The sequence below is a fragment of the Manis pentadactyla genome, chromosome 11 (assembly GCF_030020395.1).
Source record: "Manis pentadactyla isolate mManPen7 chromosome 11, mManPen7.hap1, whole genome shotgun sequence".
Taxonomy (NCBI): domain Eukaryota; kingdom Metazoa; phylum Chordata; class Mammalia; order Pholidota; family Manidae; genus Manis; species Manis pentadactyla.
In genome coordinates, this window is record NC_080029.1 from 37,831,634 (window position 1) to 37,844,209 (window position 12,576).

Below are 12,576 nucleotides of genomic sequence, written 5' to 3' on the forward strand. Positions count from 1 at the left end.
GCGCTGAGGACATTAGCCCAGAGGATGGCTGTGTGGACAGAGGAGCCCAGAGGTGAGACTGGTTTGCTGCATGCAGACCCGCTCTGAGTGAACGGGATTTTAGTGATTGACCTGCCACTGTGGAAATAAAGTTGGGTATAACCCTTTCACCCCAAGAATGTTCTACTGTCATTTCTTTGGTCACAATGAATCCATAGTGAACTTGTCGGGGCCAAAAGCCATTGGCAAGACACAGGGTGTAGTGGCTCTGTTGTGGACAATTGTTTGCTAATTCTAATGCAGGAGTGGGCACATGATCCAGGTTTTGTAAATGAGAATTACCTCTGGGGAGTTGTCTCAGAGAACTAACACTCTCTGGAAACAGGTGCTCTTTTCCACTCACTAAGGGTTACACTTCTCTCACTAAAGAGATTTTGTCTCACTAAGGATTGCCTAAGCTTGTTGTTGGACCATCTTTGCCTTTAGGTGGAAAGATCTTGCCTGATGCTGGTAATAATGATAATGATAATATAGTCTAAATTTCTCAACTCATTTAATCTTCCCCTAAAAATCTATGAGGTGAACATTATTATTGTTTTCATTTTTACGATTTAAAAAGCAGAGGCTAAGTGAAGTCAGGTGATTTGGTATTAGTATCAAACAGCTAGGAAGTGGTAATGTAGGATTCTAAGTCTGGCAGCCTGCTTCTGCAGCTTCTGGTTTTAACCATTATGCTAAAGAAAAACAGTTGAAAGGGAAAAATAGATTCCTGATCACATAATTTAAATACTTGGATCTAGTTATTTAAAAATAGCCCTTGATTTCCCTTTTGAATGAACCATAACATTCCCTATTTGATTTTAATTAATTTGGGATGAAATTCCATTACTTGCTGTGGGAAAAATGGAAGTTCCTGTGGCCAGGATCCTCACCTGAACCTAAACTGCTTGATGATGTAACTGGCCTGCTGCTAGGCTACTGCGTCCACACCCATAGGCAATAAGCTATTATAGATTGAGTCACTATATAAAGAGGTCTGTCCAGTGCTCTGGGTGGAGGTAGAGATATAGGTGGATTACAGACCTGCAGATTGCTGTATGCAGACATGTAGGTGTTTGACCTACTGCTGGGAGAATAAAGCCGGGTATAAACCCTTTTACCCTAAGAATGTTCCTTTGTCATTTCTCAGTCTCATTGAATCCATAGAAACTTGCCTGGGGCTGAAACCCTCAGGCAAGACCCTTGCCCTTGAAAGAGCCCTGACTAGTATCTGAAAGGACAAAGGGAGGTCTTGGATAAATTATGTTTTGCTATGTGATATTTGAGACAATGCCTATGGAGATAAGAAAGCTGTGAAATGGAGTAGCATTCTGGGCATACGTGATTATAATTTGAGTTGATTTTCTCTAAATTTGTGCTTTTGTTTTTACATGGTGCTATAGACTGGATGTTTGTTTCTCCTTAAAATTCATATGTTGAAAACCAGTGTGATGGGATTAGGAGTGGGTGCCTTTAGGAGCTGATTAGGTCATGAGGAGGGACCATTCATGAATGAGATTAGCACCCTTGTGAAAGAGACCCCAGGGAATTCCTTTGCCCCTCCACCCTGTGAGGACACAGAAAGAAGACAGCAGTCAATGAAAAGGAAGCAGGCTCTCACCAGACACTGAGTCTGCTGGCATCTTGATTTGGGACTTAGCCTCCAGAACTATGAGGAATAAAATTCTTTTGGTTACAGCGGTTTCTGGTATTCTATTACAGCAGCCCAAATGGACTAAGACACGTGGTTAAGAACTAGATGCAAGCCACTTAAGCCCCTTTTGTAGACTTCAGAGAGACCTCATGAAAAAGTAACTTTTAGTCTTTTAAATAAATATATATTAATAACATCTCTATAGAAATAGTTAAAAATATATGAAAGATATAAAGAACAAAATTGGACCCAAACTAGCTTAAGCTAAAAGGGGTTCATGGTCATGTGACCAAACATTCCAGGGAGCTTGTCTTTGGATTTGGTTGTTGTAGAGCTTAATGCTGACTAGGACCAATTTTTGGCCTCCTACTTCTGGATGGGCTCCTTCCTCAGGGTTTACATGGGCCTCAGCCATCTCCAGGCCATTCCATAGCCACAGTAGAGGTGAGCTTTACCTCATCAGCCACCTAGCCTGGTAGGAAGGAGAGTGTGTGTCTCCTGCACTAGGACCAGGTTTCTCTCTGACTTGCATTAAGTCAGAGATGCTGATGGGTTTAAGCCAGTCAACCTCCATTTTTGGTGCCCACAGAACCATGGAGCTGAGAATGGGGGATGAGGTTGAGGGAGAAAACTCCAGATATTGGTGTTAAGAATGGGAGTGGAAAAAATAGTAATAGTAATAATAATAATGGCTAATAACCCAGTACATACTTTGTGTTGGCATGTATTAATATATTTAATCCTTAAAGCTTTCTGAAATAGGGGCCATTAAATTCTCATTTTACAGATGAAGTAACTAAGTAACTGAGAGATTAAGCTCACACAGCTAGGAAGTGGCAGAGCCAGGATTCACATAGGCGCTGTGGTTATAGAACCTGCACTGTTTACTGGGCTGTGTTAAGAAGGAATGGTGAGTCATGTACGTGAGTGCCCTACACTCAATTTTCACCCCCCAACCATAATCTTTGGCCTTTTATTTAAGAGCCCTTAACATGTAGCAATGTTCAGTGCTGTGCCCTACAAGCCATGTCTCCTTTTGGCTGTTTGCAGTGGTTGTGTAAACCGTGTGGGATAGCCAGTTTCTGAACTCTTCTACTTAAGGTCATCATCTGTATGCATTTGCTCTTACTGAAGGTGTTGTTAAAGCACTGTACTTCTTTGTTTCTTAGTGTATCATCTCTGCAGCTGATTCTATCCATTCCTGAATCGAGGTCTGTTAATAACTTTTTCCTGTTGGTTTTCATGGCTATTGTTTGCATAACCAAAACAGGATTGCAACTCTAATGTGCAACTTCATTGCTTGGATGTTGTGACTATATCTTTAGCTACTTGTTTCTTGATTTGTTATACAAAAGGAGCCATTTAACCTTTTGTTTGGTTTAATTTTTGTTTTCTTTTTTCCGGTAGGTAAATTTGGCACATAATGGGAAATGTTTATTTCCTTCTACTTTGGATACAAAAGCATATTGTGAGATAAGTTGACTGCCTTTGATACTACTTAAAAAAAACCAAATACTATTTTTCCCACTCTCTTCCTTCCTCCAAAATATATTTTGGACATAATACATATTTTAAAAAATTAAGCTCTATGCCATGAAACCATAAGAGATACTGTTACCTGATGGTCAACTTGATGAATAACACAGTATCTTAGGAGAATAATTATATCCATTTCTAAAGTTCATCAGTTAACATCTGTCTCAAGCACTTAATCTTAGTATCTCTTATACACAGGAATCAACACAATACTTAATCTTAAATTATTGTGGACTGAAGATCTTTTTAAAAAATGTTGAAATTCTCTTTGTCATTGGGGAAAGCTCCCTTTAGAGTTATTGTGGGCTTTCAAAATCTGATTGAGATGGGATCTGTGAAACCTGATTAGCTAACCTTCTGTGGTTTTAGACCCAGGCCTGAAGCAGATGCCACAAAATGAAGTGACACCCCATTTGGTTTGATAAGCCTTTTGGGGAAACAAAGATTTTCCACTGTCTTTCCTTAACCTCAGAAATCATTGAACAGTAATGGTACTATACCATTGCTCTTGTGGTTATGCTAAAAAAAAATCAAATGAGCATTTTAAGAAGTAGAGGGTTCTTCTATGAGGCAGTAAGGTAAGCCATGAATCCAGGATGGTAGATTCTGCTCAGATGCCACCATCTCCCCCTCCAATGCCCGGGTAAAAAGTCATCATGTCACACTTTCTAGTTAAATCTGACTGTGGCCACCAGTCCTCAACCCAGGGCTCTAGGCATCTACTGCAGAATGGCACAGAAAGTAAAATCCTTTACCAGCCCTACTCAGCCTTCACCAGATAGAGCAAGTAATTCTTCCTGTAATCAAGGAGGAATGAGAAAAGGTAGATGAACCCTCTAACATTTAATGGACAACTATTGTATGTTAGCCACTGTGGTGAAAAATTTTCCACACTTACTGCATTTAATCCTTTCGATAATCAGAGAGGTATCATGATTTACATTTTTACACCAGGTCACTGGTGATCTTTGCAAGAGAGGTTTTGGTGGAGCTGATGGGGACAGAAACCTGACTGGAGAGGTTTAAGAGAAGGATCAGGGAAATTGGAGATTATTTTCCCTTAAAAGAAATGGAATCTCAGACCCAAAGCCACAGAGCTAGTAAGTGAGGTGATGGAGCAGGAGTTCAAGTCCATGCCTGAGTCTGCAGACCATATCATATTTGTTCTTTGAACCTTTTTAGAATCATTGGTAACAATCAGTTTTTTATGGTTTTAAATATACAGTGTAGGTCCAGAAAAATGACTGGAGGTATAGCTTACCATGGATTTATTAATTTCTGCAACAGATATTCATTGAATACCTACCAAGTGCTGAGGATGTTGTGGTAAACAAATCATATAAAAATCATTGTTGCCATTGTGGAGCTTACATTCTATTGGGAGGAAGTCAATAATAGTGAACATGGTAAATATGTCAATTACCTTAATAGGTAATAAGTGCTAGGGAAAATAGGAAGAAATATAGTAAGATAAGGATAATTGGCCAGAAGAGGGGATATTTCAAAGACTGATTGTTTAACAGATTTGTGGGGAAAGACTATTTTAGATAGAGGGATAGCCAGGGCAAAGGCCTAAATGTGAAGGTATTCATGGAATGTTTGAGCTCATTTTGCCTAGAACAGAGTGAATGAGGGATAAAGCATTGGAAGAAGAAGAGTGCCAGGCTGTGGGGCCTTTTTTCGGTCATGATATGGACTTTGGCTGAGTGTGGTGGGGAGCCACTGAAGGGTCGGAGCAGAGCAGTGCTATGATTGGGTATATTCTAAAAGGGTCATTCTGGCTTCTGTGATTTAGACTGGGAATGGGGGAAGGATGAAAGCAAGGAGATCAGTTGTGAAATATGGTGAAATATGAAATTTCACCTAAGCGAAATATGGTGGTGGCTTGGCCCAGAAATGAATTGGAGAGAAGAGGTCATATCTGGGTCTATCAGTGATCTGAAATCTGAAGGATCAGATGTAGGTTATGAGAGGATAAGAGGAGTGAAGGATGAACCTAAAGAATTTGTCCTGAGCAGCTAGAAATACAGAACTTTCCTTCACTGGGACTGTGAGTGGAGATTTGGGGGTAGGGAAGATCAAGATGTCAGTTCTGGAGATGGTTTACCTATGAGATTTCAGGAGAAAGCTAAGGCTAGAGATGTAGACTTGCTTTCCTGAAGAAAGAGAAAAATCTTGAGGTTAAAAGAGCAGAGGAGATTGAGAGGAGCAAGGAGAGTGACTCAAGGAAGAACCTAAGCGAGTGTGGGGTCCAAAAGTTGGCCAAGTAAGGACATGTTTCCCAGAGAAGGCATGTGCAACGGTGCCCAATGCTGCTGATGTTCAAGTAAGAGGAGGACTAACAACTGACTGGAATTTTGCAATGTGAAGGTCACTGGTGATCTTTGCAAGAGAGGTTTTGGTGGAGCTGATGGGGACAGAAACCTGACTGGAGAGGTTTAAGAGAAGGATCACGGAAATCGGAGACTTTTTTCCCTTAAAAGAAGGAATAGCAGCATAGTTTTGTTTTTAAATTAAGATATCATTGCTATACAATCCTTCTAAAAAATTTATTATGTAAATATATCCTAGTAAGACAAAGTATCGATCAGTGAATGAGTTTTTACAAATCCTACACATGTCTAACCATCACCTAGCTTAAGAAATAGACTCAATTGCCTAGTGATTTTGAATGTTACATAAATAGTATTATTCAGTACTATATTGTGTCTGGCTTCTTTTGCTCATTTTGTCTGTGAGATTCATCCATGTTATATTGTATAGTAGTAGTTCATTCTTTTTATGTGCTGAATAGTATTCCATTATATCAATCTACTATTGTGCTTGTGCATTTTTCTGTTGATGGACATTTAGATTGATTCCAGCTTTTAACTCTTTATATGTACTGCTTTGAATATTCTTGTGTCTCTTAGTATATATGTGCTCATGCTTCTAATAAGTATATACCTAGAGTGGAACTACTTGGTCAAAGGGCATGGTTTCTTCAACTTGAGTAACTATTGCTAAACTGTTTTCTAAAGTGGTTATATTGACTTTCATACACTAGCAATAAATAAGGAATCCCTTTCCTCCATATCCGGCCAATACTTGGTTTTGTCATTGTGATTTTTAAAAAATTAAGGTATCATTGATATACAATGAGAATTTCATATGAGTAACATTGTGGTTTCAACATTTACCCATATTATCAAGTCCCCCACACGCCCCATTGCAATCACTGTCCATCAGTGTAATAAGATGCTATAGAGTCATTACTTGTCTTCTCTGTGCTATACTGCCTTCCTTGTGACCTACCAATATTGTGAGTGCTAATTATAATGCTCCTTGATCCCCTTCTCCTTCCTTCCCCACCCACCCTCCTGAACCCCTCCCTTTGGTAATGGCTAGTCCCTTTTTGGAGTCTGTGAGTCTGCTGCTTTTTTGTTCCTTCAGTTTTGCTTTGTTGTTACACTCCACAAATGAGTGAAATGATTTGGTAATTGTGTTTCTCTGCCTGGCTTACTTGACTGAGTATAATACCTTCTAGCTCCATCCATGTTGTTGCAAATGGCAGGATTTCTTTTCTTTTTATGGCTGAATAATATTCCATTGTGTATATGTACCACTTCTTCTTTATCTATTCATCTGCTGATGGACGCTTAGGTTGCTTCCATATCTTGGCTATTGTAAATACTGCTGCGATAAACCTAGGGGTGCATATGTCTTTTTGAATCAGGAATCTTGTTTTCTTTTGGTAATTCCTAGAACTGGATTTATGAGGTCAAAGGGTATTTCTATTTTTAGTTTTATGAGGAAACTCCATATTGCTTTCCACAATGGTTGAACTAATTTACATTCCTATCAACAGTGTAGAAGAGTTCCCCTTTCTCTGCATCCTCACCAGCATTTGTTGTTTCTTGTCTTTTGGTTGTTGGCCATCCTAACTTGAGTGAGGTGATAGCTCATTGTGCTTTTAACATGCATTTCCCTGATGATTAGCAATGTGGAGCATCTTTTTGTGTGCCTGTTGGCCACCTGTATTTCTTCTTTGTAGAAGTATCTGTTCAGATCCTCCACCCATTTTTTAATTGGGTTATTTTGTTTCTTGGGTGTTGAGGTATTGCAAGCTCTTTATATATTTTGGATGTTAACCCCTTACTGGAAAAGTCATTTAGGAATATATCCTCCCATACTGTAGGGTGCCTTTTTGTTCTGATGACGGTGTCCTTCACTGTACAGAAGCATTTTAGTTTGATGTAGTCCCACTTGTTCATTTTTATTTTGTTTCCCTTGCCTGAGGAGATGCATTCAGGAAAAAGTTGCTCATGTTTATATTTAAGAGATTTTTGCCTATGTTTTCTTCTATGAGTTTTATGGTTTCATGACTTACATTCAGATCTCTGATCCATTTCAAATTTACTTTTGTGTATGGAGTTAGACAATAATCCAGTTTCATTCTCTAACATGTAGCTGTCCAGTTTTGCTGACACCAGTTTGTTGAAGAGGCTGTCATTTCTCCATTGTTTATCCATAGCTCCTTTATTGTATATTAATTGGTCATATATGTTTGGGTTTATATCTTGGCTCTCTATTCTGTTCCATTGATCTATGGGTTTGTTCTTGTGCCAATACCAAATTGTCTTGATTACTGTGGCTTTGTAGTAGAGCTTAAGTCGGGGAGCATAATCCCCCCCCACTTTATTCTTCCTTCTCAGGATTGCTTTGGCTGTTCGGGATCTTTTGTGGTTCCATATGAGTTTTAGAACTATTTGTTCTAGTTTGTTGAAGAATGCTGTTGATATTTTGATAGGGATTGTATCGTATCTGTAGATTGCTTTAGGCAGGATGGCCATTTTGGCAATATTAATTCTTCCTATCCATGAGCATGAGATGTATTTCCATTTATTGGTGTCTTCTTTAATTACTCTCATGAGTGTCTTGTGTCTTGTAGTTTTCAGACTATAGGTCTTTCACTTCCTTGTTTAAGTTTATTACTAGGTATTTTATTCTTATTGATGTAATTAAAGTGAAATTGTTTTCCTGATTTCTCTTTCTGCTAGTTCATTATTAGTATATAGGAATGCAACAGATTTCTGTGTATTAGTTTTGTATCCTGCAACTTGCTGAATTCAGTTATTAATTCTAGTAGTTTTTGGGAGGATTCTTCAGGGTTTTCTTATGTACAATATCATGTCATCTGCAAACAGTGACAGTTTAACTTCTTCCTCACCAATCTGGATGCCTTTTATTTCTTTGTCTTGTCTGATTGCCATGGTAGGACCTCCAGTACTATGTTAAATAAAAGTGGGGAGAGTCAGCATCCTTATCTTGTTCCTGATCTTAGAGGAAAAGCTTTTGGCTTTTCACTGTTAAGTATCATGTTGACTGTGGGTTTGTCATATTTGGCCTTTATTACATTGAGGCACTTACCCACTGTACCCATTTGTTGGGAGTTTTTATCAATGGATGTTGAATTTTGTCAAATGCATTTTCAGCATCTGTGAGTTGATCATATGATTTTTCTCCTTTTTGTTGATGGTGGATGTTGGTGGTGGATGATGTTGATGGATTTTCAAATGTTATACCATCCTTGCATCCCTGGAATAAATCTCACTTGATCATGACGGATGATATTTTGATGTATTTTTGAATTTGGTTTGCTAATATATTTTTGAAGACAGTTGCTTCCATGTTAATCAGGGATATTGGTCTGTAACTTTCTTTTTTGTGGTGTCTTTGGTTTTAGTATTAGAGTGATGCTGGCTTCATAGAATGAGTTTGGAAGTATTCCCTCCTCTTCTTCTTTTTGGAAAACTTTAAGGAGAATGGGTAAAATGTGAAGCCTTCTGGTCCAGGGGTTCTCTTTTTAGCTAGTTTTTTTATTACAAATTCAATTTTATTGCTGGTAATTTGTCTGTTCAGTTCTTCTATTTCTTCCTGAGTCAGTCTTGGAAGGTTGTATTTTTCTAGAAAGTTGTCCATTTCTTCTAGGTTATCAAATTTGTTAGCATATAATTTTTCATAGTATTCTCTAACAATTCTTTGTATTTCCATGGTGTCTGTAGTGATTTTTCCATTCTCATTTCTGATTCCATTTATGTGTATACACTCACTTTTTTTGTCTTGAGAGGTTTATCTATTTTGTTTATTTTCTTGAAGAACCAGCTCCTGGTTTCATTGATTCTTTCTATTGTTTAATTCTTCTCAATTTTATCTATTTTTGCTCTGATCTTTGTTACGTCCCTTCTTCTACTGAATTTGAACCTAATTTGTTCTCCTTTTTCTAGTTTCATTAATTGTGAGTTTAGACTCTTCATTTGGGATTGTTCTTCTTTCTTGAGATAAGCCTCTATTGCTATATACTTTCATCTTAGAACTTCTTTCACTGCATCCCACAGGTTTTGGGCTGTTGAATTGTTGCTTTCATTTTTCTCCATATATTGCTGGATCTCTGTTTTAATTTGGTCATTAATCCATTGATTATTTAGGAGTGTGTCGTTAAACCTCCATGTGTTTGTGGGCTTTTTTCTTTTCTTTGTATAATTTATTTGTAGTTTTATACCTTTGTGGTCTGAGAAGCTGGTTGGCACAATTTCAATCTTTTTGAATTTACTGAGGCTCTTTTTGTGTTCTAGTATGTGATCTGTTCTGGAAAATGTTCCATGTGCACTTGAGAAGAGTGTATGTTGGTGTATGTTGGTGGTGGATGACCCTGCTGCTTTTGGGTGGAGTGTTGTATAAATATCTGTTATGTCCTTTGGTTCTAATGCACTATTCAGTACCTCTGACTCCTTACTTATTTTCTGTCTGGGTGATCTGTCTTTTGGAGTGAATGGTGTGTTGAAGTCTCCTATAATGAATGCATTGCATTCTATTACCTCATTTAATTCTGTTAGTATTTGTTAGTATTTGTTTCACATTATTTAGGTGCTCCTGATATAGTAGTTATATCCTCTTGTTGGACTGACCCCTTTATCATTATGTATTGTTCTTGTTGCTTGTTACTTTGTTTGTTTTGAAATATATTTTGTCTGATATAAGTACTGCTAATCCTGCTTTTTTCTCCCTATTATTTGCATGAAATATCTTTTTCCATCCCTTCACTTTTAGTCTGTGTATGTCTTTGGGTTTGAAGTGTGTCTCTTGTAGGCAGCATATAGATGAGTCTTGTTTTTTTATCCATTCTGTAATTTTCTGTCTTTTGATTGGTGCATTTAGTCCATTTATGTTTAGGGTGATTATCGATAGATATGTTATTATTGCCACTGCAGGCTTAGATTTGTGGTTACCAAAGTCTCAAAGGTAGCTTCTTTACTACTTAACAATCTAACTTAGTTTACCTAGTATGCTATTTCAAACACAATCTAAAGGTTCTTTTTTAACCCCTGTTCTTATTCTTCCTCCTCTACTCTTTGTATGTTAGATGTCATATTCTGTACTCTTTGCGTATCCCTGACTTTGTGGGTAATTGATTTAATTTTGCATTTGCTTAGTAATTAATTGGTTTACTTCTTGTATTGTGATTTTATTTTCTTTGGTGGGAGCTCTTTAGCCTTAGGACCACTTCCATCTATAGCAGTCCCTTTAAAATGCACTGTAGAGACAGTCTCTGGGAGGTAAATTCCCGCAACTCTTGCTTATCTGGATATTGTTTAATCCCTGCTTCCAATTTAAATGATAATCTTGCTGGGCAGAGTATTTTTGGTTCGAGGCCCTTCTGTTTCACTGCTCTAAATATATCATGCCAGTCCCTTTTGTCCTGTAAGGTTTCTGCTGAGAAGTCTGATAATAGCCTGATGGGCTTTCCTTTATACATGATCTTTTTTCTCTCTCTGGCTGCTTTTAATACTCTCTCCTTGTCTTTGATCTTTGCCATTGTAATTATTATATGTGTTTGTGTTGTCTTCTTAGGGTTCCTTGTGTTGTGAGACTTCTGCACTTTGGTTACCTGAGAGACTATTTCCTTCCTCAGACTGGGGAAGTTTTCAGCAGTTATTTCCTCAAAGAGACTTTCTATCCCTTTTTCTCTCTCTTCTTCTTCTGCTACTGCTATAATACAAATATTGATCCATTCAGATTGGGTGCACAGTTCTCTTATTATTCTTTCATTCCTAGAGATCCTTTTTTCTCTCTGTGCCTCAGCTTCATTGTTTTCCTGTTCTCTAATTTCTATTCATTTATCATCTCCTCTACCTCATCTAATCTATTTTTAAATTTCTTCATTGTATGTTTCATTTCAGATACTGTATTTTTTAAAGTTTCTCTTTCTTGAATTCCTCCCTGAGGTCTTGAATATTTTTGTGTAGTTCTGTGAGCATGTTTATGGTTTTTATTTTGAAATCTTTATCAAGACGATTGGTGATTTCTGTTTCCCTTAGCCCTCTTTCTGGAGTCTTCTGCTGTATTTTTGTTTGTACAAAATTTTTTTTGCTGTTTCATTTTTCTAGTGATTTCTATGGAATAATAACTGTGTAGGTGGCACCCTTTGCTGCCCAGAAACTCTACATTCTAGAGCTGCCAAGCACCTATAACAATGCTGGGGGTTGCAGGTGAGTGGCACTTGCACCTTCCAGGAGGAAAGATCTCTTTCCTTTTTCCAGACTGCAGTGCCTGCCTCCACTGCCAGGTCCAGTGGGCCATTGGCACAGGGAGGAACCTCTGTGTTATGGTCCTGTAGCTGCTGTAGGCAGGGCAACCCTGTGGCTGGCTTGGTGTAATGGCAGGGGCAGCAAGTGTGTGGACTGGTGCCTGCTGGGAGGAAGGAGCAGCAGGCTGTGTATCTCAATGGGAGGCCTCAGGGCTGCATTGCCAGCCAGGGGGATGAAGCATCTGAAGCTCCTGAAAGTTCCCAACATACTGGGATGAATGTGCTGGGACGATTTTGTCCACCTGCCCTTTCTCCTGAGCATCAGACTCTGTGTAATCTTTACCCTTTTAGCAGCCCTCTTACTGTTGGGAAGTCTTTAAATTGCCCACCTTTCTTTTGTCCTTGAGAGTCTGGTTGTTTATACCTATTCTCCACAAGCAGTGGAATCTCAGTCTCTCTTAGTATTCTGCCTGTCTTTGCTTTCCAACCCCACTAATCTCCAGAGCACTATGTAATGTGTGTTTGCTAAACACCCAGCCCTGGGCTTCTACTCCCGCCATGCTCTGTTTTTTTTTCCTTCTGTCTGTGAGCTGGGTTGGAATAAGGGCTTGGGTCCCACCCGATCATGGCTTTGCTACTTTACCCTTTTCTGTGAGGTCTTCTCTTTTCCCCAGATGTAGTCAGTCTTTTCTGCATGCTTTGGGTTGTTTTTTCAGGATTAGTTGTATTTTCTGTATTTTCATATTATTTTTAATTTTGGGAGAAGGTTTCTGCCTCACTTTTCACACCACCATCTTTTTCC